The following is a 10,589-nucleotide window of genomic DNA, read 5'->3' on the forward strand; positions in this document are numbered from 1 at the left end:
AATATTAGGTGAGCCCCACCTACTCCCTTCCCTTGTGTATTTGAACTTTGTTCTTCTCCTTTCTGCCTCACTATATCCCCTTTCTCCCTGTCAGCTTCCTGAGCTTGTTCTGTGAACCACAGATAAGCCATTTGCATGCCCAGGCTGTGCTGAGCCCTGTTTGCTGTCCTTGGCACCCCATCCCTGATCTGGGATGGCAAAGCAGGCAGGTGTTCTCAAACGGCTTCTAGGGATCCAGCCACAGATGCCTCTCCCTGTCTCCCACCCCAAGACTCGCTTCTGTTCTCTCTGCCCACTGGAGCTTCACTGATTTGTCTGTTTATTTTCTGAGACTCTAGCTCTATCACCCAGGTTTGAGTGTAGTGGCCTGATCTTGGCTCACTGCAACCTCTGCCTCCCAGGCCCAAGTGATTCTCCTGCCTCAGCCTCCTGAGTAGCTGAGATTACAGGCGTGTACCACCATGCCCAGCTATTTTTTCTATTTTTAGTAGCGATGGGGTTTCACCATGTTGGCCAGATTAGTCTTGAACTCCTGGCCTCGAGTGATCTGCCCCTTGGCCTCCCAAAGTGCTGAGATTACAGGTGTGAGCCACCATGCCCAACCTTCTTCATTGATTTGTTTATTGCCTAGCCATGAATTCAGCATGTGGAAGAAATGTTAATACTTTGAGGTAAAAAGACAGACTAGGCCACCTAGAGAGCTGGTTGAGTTTCCCATCAAGGGAAGTATAAAGATAAGTTGGACACGTGGTGGGACACCCAGATCCCTTGTCCTTTTCTCTTAATCACTTCATTATTTTTCTAAGAATGATACATGGATAATATGGGTAGGCTTTGTGTCCCCACCCAGATCTCATCTTGAATTGTAATCCCATAATCACTGCTTGTCCAGGGAGAGAGCAGGTGGAGGTAACTAAATCATGGGAGTGGTTCCCCCATGTTGTTCTCGTGATAGTGAGTGAGCTTTCACAAGATTTGATGGTTTTATAAAGGGCTCTTCCTCCCTGGCTCAGTACTTCTCCTTCCTGTTGCCTTGTGAAGAAGATGCCTTGCTTTCCCTTTGACTTCTGGCATAATTGTAAGTTTCCTGAGGCCTCTCCAGCCACGCTGAACTGTGCATCAATTAAACCTCTTTCCTTTATAAATTACCCAGTCTGGGGCAGTTCTTTATAGCAGTGTGAAAATGGACTAATACAATGGTTATTATGAAGGAGTAAAGCAGGACAGAAAATTACAAATAAATCATCTCAAATGCTACCATCTGGAAAGAAATCTGTCTCTTAGTGGATAAATAGATAGATGCATGCATAGATGATGTAAACACGATGGAGAGATGGCAGATAGGTAGAATGACAGATGGTCGGTGGTTTTTAATCCTTTTGGAATCACAGACCTCTTTAGGAATCAAACTATAGCTTGACCTCAGAACTCCCTCATCAGAACAGCACATGCATACACATACATAGAACGCAACTTTGCACACAGTTTTAGGGGATTCATGAAAAGCTGCTGCCACAGAATGATTGATCTTTGTGTAGTCCCATGAAAAGATATATTTAATTTCATCATGGAAACAAAGAACAACTTAGCAAACATGAAAACAGTGTTATAGGCCTGTAATATATTCACAACGAGGAGCAGCTGCCACATTGCTTGCCCCAAACACACACACCACACCCACCCCCACAATCGAACGAGTGAACCAAACAAAACCAGCTGCTCTGACCTTTTCCATGAATGTATATTTGCTACTTGTTCATTCGTTCTGTCATCTGCTGGCACTTGCTCTCTAGAAACATGAAAGGTCATGAGCTCATGCCAGGACCCGCCATCTCCCTGCATTCAGACAGCTCCTACCCACCAGATGCTGGCCTGTCTGACGATGATGAGCCTCCCAATGCCAGCCTGCCCCCCGACCCACCACTTCTCACTGTGCCCCAGATGCACAGTGCCTGTGACCAGTGGCTGCAGGCTGCCTTCCACATCAGCCTCTGAAGAACTGGCGGGGCGGGGCGCAGGCGGGCATGCACCCATGCAAAAGTCTCAGAGACTCCCCCTTCCGTAAGCCCTTAGACTGCCATGCTGGTGCCTTCCCCCATACTGTGTCACCTCACGGGAGGGCCAGGCACCACTTGTATCTCTCAGATGCAAAACTGCCAACCCCTTTCGCCTGTCTTGGGTTGGCTGGCACTGGGACGGGCACCTAGGGTACAGTCTCTGCCCATGGCACTGGGCCTCCATTTCTTCCACATGTGTGCACCTCCAGCTTGGCCAACCCTCAGCCTGGCTGTGGGGCCCAAAGCATCTTCCCCTCCCCTTGGCGTCTCTGGGATTGGAATGAGTGCCTGGCTCCCATCTCCTTCTCCCCTGGTTGCTATTGGCAGCTGCTGGCTCAGGGGCATCCCACTTCCAGGCTCTGGGTTCCACTCTCGGGGAAGGGCTCCGGGACCCATCCCTACAGCCACCCACAGCCAGGAGGGCCAAGGCCCCAGGCTGGATATTCAAATTTAGAGTCTGGCCTCCAGGGTGCATAGATAAATACTCTCTCAGAGTCAAAAAAAAAAAAAAAAAAAAAAAAAAAGAAATGTAAAAGGTAAAAAAAAAAGGATAGAAGAACGTTTCCAACTTGAGAGCATTCTATTGGCTATTTTAAATTATGTTCCTGTGAATTGGAGACAGATCACCATTATAATGTTGGGACAAAGCAGTGTGGTATGTGAGGAAAAGCCCAGCTTCACCATTTCTGTGGCCTTGGCAAGTTACTGTATTTCTCTGTTTCCTCACCAGCAGAATGAGTGTAATGGCATCTTAGTGTTATGACACAACTAAACGAGACACAGTAAGCAGTTGACACAGTAAATGCTCCATGCTAGTGGTGGTTGTTATAATAATCATAGTCTAGGCAGCTTAAAGACAGTAATAAATAGGAAGTGCTGCATTAATGCTAACCCCCTTAAAAAGCACTGTTGGTCAGTGTTCTGTGGGCACACAATGTGAGAACTGTTGGGCTTTTTAGCAAGTTAACGTAGGATGGGAAATAGTGCTGTGGCCAGCTTTGAAAAAATAAAATCTGCCCAACTCCCTCCATCTTTTCATTCTCCTTGAACACTTTTTTTTTTTTTGAGTCAGAGTCTCGCTCTTGTCGCTCAGGCTGGAGTGCAATGGCACATTCTCGGCTCACTGCAACCTCTGCCTCCCAGGTTCAAGCGATTCTTCTGCCTCAGCCTCCCACGTAGCTGGGACTACAGGCACGCACCACCACACCCAGCTAATTTTTGTATTTTTATTAGAGACGGGGTTTCACCATGTTGGCCAGAATGGTCTTGATCTCCTGACCTCGGGATCTGCCTGCCTTGGCCTCCCAAAGTGCCAGGATTACAGGTGTGAGCCACTGAGCCCAGCCTGATTCTCCTTGAACACTTAATATACTGGTTTCAGATTGGCCAGCATCTATGTTAATTTCCAATTGTTCTGCGAATGTACTATTATTGTCCTACTCTTGAGGATAGGGGAATGTTCATATGAAAAAAAACCCACTCAGTTTATAATTTTACATCACCCTTGTCTATATAAAAAATTCACAGGTGGCCGGGCGCAGTGGCTCAAGCCTGTAATCCCAGCACTTTGGGAGGCCGAGACGGGCGGATCACGAGGTCAGGAGATCGAGACCATCCTGGCGAACACGGTGAAACCCCGTCTCTACTAAAAAAATACAAAAAACTAGCCGGGTGAGGTGGCGGGCGCCTGTAGTCCCAGCTACTCGGGAGGCTGAGGCAGGAGAATGGCGTGAACCCGGGAGGCCGAGCTTGCAGTGAGCTGAGATCCGGCCACTGCACTCCAGCCTGGGCGACAGAGCGAGACTCCGTCTCAAAAAAAAAAAAAAAAAAAAAAAAAAATTCACAGGCAAAGATAGTATTTGACCTCTAATACCGATATCCATGTATTCATTCATAATATTGGATTATTAATCACCGTTTGATGTTACTGGTACCACCAGATGCACAACCCTTGAAATGGCACGCAGAGCTGGTGTCATCTGTATAAAGCACAGAAACTAAGTTCTTAAAGTGCTCAACTAAATCAATGCTTCTTTAACAGAAATGACTTCCTTTTTAAAAAAAGCTCAGAAACATCATTCCCACTTTATAAAGTACTCACTGATTATCCCTTTATTTGTAAAAGGCTGAAAGCAATTTGTGCTGTGTTTCCTTTTTGGATAATTTTAAAAATAGAAATTGAAATTTACTAATGATTTAGGAAGTACCAGCTATCATTAGTTGCCAGCAAAGCTAGGCCCTGGTTCCAACTACTTGGAGGCTGAGGTGGGAGGACTGCTTTGAGACCAGAAGTTTGAGTCCAGCCCAGGGCAGCATTGTGAGACCCAATCTCCATATGCCAGCAATGTAATCTTTTTGTTTGTTTGTTTGTTTGTTTGTTTGAGACAGAGTCTTACTCTGTCGCCCGCCTGAAGTGCAGTGGCACGATCTCGGTTCACAGCAACCTCTGCTTCCTGGGTTCAAGTGATTCTCCTGCCTCAGCCTCCCGAGTAACTGGGACTACAGGCGCCTGCCACCACACCCAGCTAATTTTTGTATTTTTTTGGTAGAGACATGGTTTCACCATGTTGGCCAGGCTGTCTTTAACTCTTGGCCTCAAGTGATCCACCCACCTCAGCCTCCCAAAGTGCTGAGATTACAGGCATGAGCCATGGTGCCCAGCCCAGCAACGTAATCTTAACAAATTATACAAGGTGTAAACTTAAAAAGCTTCTGCATTTGTGTACTGGGTGCAGTTGCTGCATGACTTCGTACTATTCCGTGAGCAGCACTTTGTTCTATGACCAGGAGCACTACCTGTTAGGTGGGGCAGTTTTTGTTTCGCTTTTTCTTGCCTATTCCTCATGGCTCATAATGAGACACTACCCCTTTATGTCCAACTGTTTAATATGCCTCAATCAGATTTCTTTAAAACATATTCTAACAATGGCACACATTGATTTTTCATTTGGGTCCTGTCTGGAGGGCAGCCAGTAACCAGTAACTGGGTTCAGCAGGGCACTGCTGTCCACTTTTAGGAATCAGTAGTCTCTATCAGGGAAAAGGAGAGAATACTAGAAGCCATCACTCCTGGCCTTATGGCAAGGCGGAGACTAAAAGAAGGTTAAAACAAGGCTGGGCGTGGGAGCTCATGCCTGTAATCTCAACACTTTGGAAGGCCGAGGTGGGTGGATCACCTGAGGTCACGAGTTCAAGACCAACCTGGCCAATATTGCAAAACCCTGTCTCTACTAAAAATACAGAAATTAGCTAGGCATGGTGGTGGGCGCCTGTTATCCCAGGTACTTGGGAGGCTGGGGCAGGAGAATCACTTAAACTAGGGGCAGAGGTTGCAGTGAGCTGAGATTGCACCACTTCACTCCAGCCTGGGCTAAAGAATGAAATTCTGTCTCAAAACAAAAAAAAAAAAAAAGAAAAAAAAGATTAAAATATAGATGCTGGAATTCTATTCCATAGTTGTCATAAATATATATATATTTTTTTCTTTTTTTTTTCTTTTTTCTTTTTTGAGATGGAGTCTTGCTCTTTCACCCAGACTGGAGTGCAGTGGCACGATCTCAGCTCACTGCAACCTCCGCCTCCCAGGTTCAAGCAATTCTCCTGCCTCAGCCTCCTGAATAGCTGGGATTACAGGCACACGCCACGACGCCTGGCTAATTTTTGTATTTTTAGTAGAGACAGGGTTTCACTATGTTGGTCAGGCTGGTCTCGAACTCCTAACCTTGTGATCTGCCCACCTTGACCTCCTAAAGTGCTAGGATTACAGGCGTGAGCCACCGTGCCTGGCCTTTTTTCTATCTTTACTCTCTCCCTTTCCATCAGATAGTTCCCTCTCCCATGCTGCAAATTATGACCCTGTATTCCTTAACAAGGCAATGATATTCAATGAAAACCCTGCCAACTTGCAGAATCCGGTGTGGTCGGACAGTGACCTCCTTGGTCAAGGGTCATCTGCTGCTGCTATATTTAGGACGGCTGCTCCTCCAGGTAATTTTTCGTTTCCCCTACAACTCAAGTATGCCTCTGTGGTTCCCTGCCTGGAACTCCAGCCATGATCCCCTCTGTCAATACTACTGTTGCTAAACTGACATCAGTGAAGGGGTGACTGATTCATTCAGTAAATACTTCTTGAGTGCCTACTGGGTGCCAGGCGTTGTACCTAGGCTGGGGAGACAGCAGTGAGAAAAGAAACCCAAATTCCTGTCTCCGTGGCGCCTACATTCTAGGAGAGGAAATAGACAACATATTATTCTAGGGAAAAGGGCCATAAAGAAAACAAAGCCAGTTACATGATAGATACATGTGTGTGCTGGTCTAGCTAAGGCGTTCAGGAAAGACCTGTCTGATGGGATGACATTTGCTCAGTGTCCAGAATGAAGTGGGGAGAGGGTTAGGCCATGCAAAGCTCTGGGAGAGAGAGAAGGCCCTGGGGCAGTAGCGTGCCTGGTATTTGAATAACCTCTTTTGTGGTTTTGGGTTTTAAGCGTGGGGTGATGTAAGGAAGGGCACAGTTCCCTTCATCCTACTCTCTCACTTCCCACTAGAAAGTGAGCTCCATGAGTGCAGGAGTTTCATCTCTTTTGTTCATTGCTGTTTCCTAAATACTCAGAACAATGCCTGGGACACAGGAGACACACAAAAGATGTTGGTCTAATGTGTCAATGCGCATCGTGAACACAAGCCCAGCGTGCATAACACATGTGGGGTCAGCCAGAGGAATTTATAACAGGGGAGAAAAAGTAAAATGTAAAACCTGATGCTAGGCTGGGCATGGTGGCTCTGCCTGGAATCCCAGCACTTTGGGAGGCTGGAGTGGGCGGATGACATGAGGCCAGGAGTTCAAGACCAGCCTGGCCAAATGGTGAAACCCTGTCTCTACTAAAAACGCAAAAATTAGCCAGGCATGGAGTGGGCGCTTGTAATCCTACCTACTCGGGAGTCCGAGACATGAGAATTGCTTGAACCCAGGAGGCAGAGGTTGCAGTGAGCTGAGATTGTACCACTGCACTCCAGCCTAGGTGACAGAGCGAGACTCTGTCTCCAAAACACACACACACACACACACACACACGCTAAATATAACCGTTCCCAGAGTCCTAAAGAAAAAATAGGCCAGGCATGGTGGCTCATGCCTGTAATCTGAGCAATTTGGGAGGCTGAGGTGGGCGGATCACTTGAGCTCAACAGTTTGAGACCAGCCTGGGCAACATGGCGAGACCCCGTGTCTACAAAAACTACAAATATCAGCCCGTGTAGTGGTGTGCATCTGTAGTCCCATGCCACCACGGTAGTGGGAGAATTGCTTGAGCCTGGGAGGTCGAGGCTGCAGTGAGCTGAAATCGCACTACTGCACTCCAGCCTGGGCGACAGAGGGAGACCTTGAGTTTCAACAACAACGACAAAAATTTAGTCCGGTACCAGGAGGTTGAGTCTGCAGTGAGCTGCATTCCAGCTCACTCTCATTCTCTCTCTCTCTCTCTCTCTCTATATATATATATATATAAATAAAATAACTAAAAAAAAAGATTCTCAAGCTCCACTCCCAGTTTCCAATTCAACAGGTTTAAGGTGGAGCTTGAAAATTCACATTTCTAGCAAGTTCTCAGGTATTGTTGAGGCTGCTGGTCTGGAAACTGCACTTTGAGAATCACTGGCCTAGAAAGACACCTTAAAAGACATCAACTGGTGCCGGGCTCATGCCTGTAATCCCAGCATTTGGGGAGGCTGAGGAGAGTGGATCACTTGAGGTCAGGAGTTCAAGACCACCTTGACCAACATAGTGAAACCTGGTCTTTACTGAAAATACAAAACTTAGCCAGGAGTGTTGGCATGCACCTGTAATCCAGGCTACTTGGGAGGCTGAGGCAGGAGAATCACTTAAACCCAGGAGGTGGAGGTTGCAGTGAGCCGAGATGGCGCCGCTGCACTCCAGCCTGGGTGACAGAGCGAGACTCTGTCTCAAAAAAAAAAAAAAAAAAAGACATCAACTGGTACCTAAAGGTGAACCTTTGTGAATCAAATTTGGTTCCCCTTGAGGTCTCCCTGCAAGGGAGGAAGGGAAAGAGTCCTCTCTGTGGCATTGCACATGATGGAACTAGTATTCCTTGCATATTATTCTCATTCCCTTTGCTTGCATTAAACTTCGCTTCCCTTTTCCTTTACTGATTGTCATTTCATCCTCTGTCCAGCCTCCCCTAAAGGTGAGTGTTCCTCAAGGTCCAGGATCTCCGCTATTTTCACCTTAGCATTTTGCCCTTCAAGAATCCACCCACTTTCTTTTTCTTCCTCCTCTTCTTCCTCCTCCTCCTCCTCTTCTTTCTCCTCCTCCTCCTCCTCCTCCTCCTTCTTCTTCATCATGTAATAGCTGACATTTATTTCAACTTCCTATGTTCCTGGTAATGTACAGGACTTTACATAAATGTATCAGTTAGGATGCTGCTTTTGGTAGCAATGAGCAGAAAACCCAACCGAAAAAAATAAGGGCTGGGTGTGGTGGAGTGTTCCTGCAGCCCCAGTTACTTGGGAGGCTGAGGTGGGAGGATCACTTGAGCCGAGGACTTCAAGGCTGAAGTGAGCTATGATCGCTGCACTCCAACCTGGGTGATAGAGTAAAATCCTGTCTCTAAATAAATAAATAAATAAACAAAAATTTCATCTCACATACCCAGTAGTCCCAGCCAGGGCAGCTGCAGGGTTGGTTGACTCAACATTGTCATTAAGGGCTCCTTCCTTCTTTCTACACCACCTTTCTTGGCCTGTTGGCTTTGTCCTCAGCGTTGAGTCCCTCGTGGTCAGAAGATGGCTGCAATGCTGCAGGCATTGCACCCAGTTATGACATTGTCTCTGTCTTTTTAAGAGCCAGGAAGCCTTTCCTGGAGGCACCCTGCAGATCTCCCCCTCACATCTCATTGGCTAGAGTTAACTTGCACGTCCACCTCCTATTGCAAAGAGAATGGGATTCGCATGTTGGTTACCCCTGAGTTGGGGCGGGTCACCTTCTCCGAGTACTTGGCTGTCATTTGGAACAAGCTGGCAGTCTGCTGCAGGGAAAGAGAAGGGAAGCGGGTGCTGGGTGATCAGTCAACAGCTGTGCTCTGGTTATCTATCCACTGCTGTGTAACAGCCAAGACAAAGTTGATGAAAACAACAGCCCCGGTCAATTCCATGTGAATGTCTGAATGTAACTTTACAGTCTATGTATTTAAAACCATGTTTATTTCTTGTTCCTCAAAACCAGCTCTCCTGTGTGGGGGAACAGCTCCACCACCGCCTCATGGTGTGAAGGGGTGGCCTGCCCCTCCACACCTGTGGGCGTTTCTCCTTAGGTGGAACGAGAGACTTGAGAAAAGAAATGAGACACAGAGACAAAGTATACAGAAATAAAAAGTGGGCCCAGGGGACCCGGCGCTCAGCATACAGAGGACCCGCGCCGGCACCGGTCTCTGAGTTCCCTCAGTATTTATTGATCATTATCTTTACCAGCTCGGAAAAGGGAAGTGGCAGGATAATAGGATCATAGTAGGGAGAAGGTCAGCAGTAAGACATATGAATAAAGATCTTGTGACATGAATAAGTTTAAGGAAAAATGCTGTGCCTTGATATACATACACAAACATCTCCATAAACCTTTTTAGTGCATAAACAGCAGCATTGCCGCTAGCAAGTCCCACCTTCAGCCCTAAGGCGGTTTTCTCCCATCTCAGTAAATAGAACATACAATCGGGTTTTACACCGAGATGTTCCATTGCCCAGGGACGGGCAGGAGACAGATGCTTTTCTCTATCTCAACTGCCAAGAGGCCTTCTTTCCTCTTGTACTAGTCCTCCTCAGCACAGACCCTTCACGGGTGTCAGGCTGGGGGACGATCAGGTCTTTCCCTTCCTACGAGGCCATATTTCAGACTGTCACATGGGGAGAAACCTTGGACAATACCGAGCTTTCCTAGGCAGAGGTCCCTGCGACCTTTGGCAGTGTATGTGTTCCTGGGTACTTGAGATTAAGAGAATGGTGATGACTTTTAACAAGCATGCTGCCTTCAGGCACTTGTTTAACAAAGCACACCCTGCACAGCCCCAAATCCGTTAAACCTTGAGTGACCACAGCACAGGTCTCTTGCAAGGACAGGGTTGGGGGTAGGGTCACAGATTAACAGCATCTCAAACACAGAGCAAAATGGAGTCTCTTATGTCTCCTTCTTTCTATATAGACACAGTAACAGTCTGATCTCTTTCTTTTCCCCACAGTGGTGACCTTGCATGTATCCACTCAGGCAGAGTCTTGGCAGAACGCCTCATGGTCTTCCTGGATGTGGGAGGCTGGGAGGCCTGTGTACAGAGCTGCTGTGAGGCGATCTTCTGTTTGCCTCCTTATCTCTCCTGGGAAGCTGTCATGAGACAGTTTCTCATATCTTGGGGGTTCTGGTGACACGGAGGCTTTCTGTCCTGGCTTCCTCAGAATAGAGCCTCTAGGATAAGCACCTCAGCAACGGGGGGATCCCACAACTCACACTGCAGTCATCTGGTGTCCGGAGCT

This window comes from Macaca mulatta, chromosome 16 (genome assembly GCF_049350105.2).
Source record: "Macaca mulatta isolate MMU2019108-1 chromosome 16, T2T-MMU8v2.0, whole genome shotgun sequence".
NCBI lineage: Eukaryota > Metazoa > Chordata > Mammalia > Primates > Cercopithecidae > Macaca > Macaca mulatta.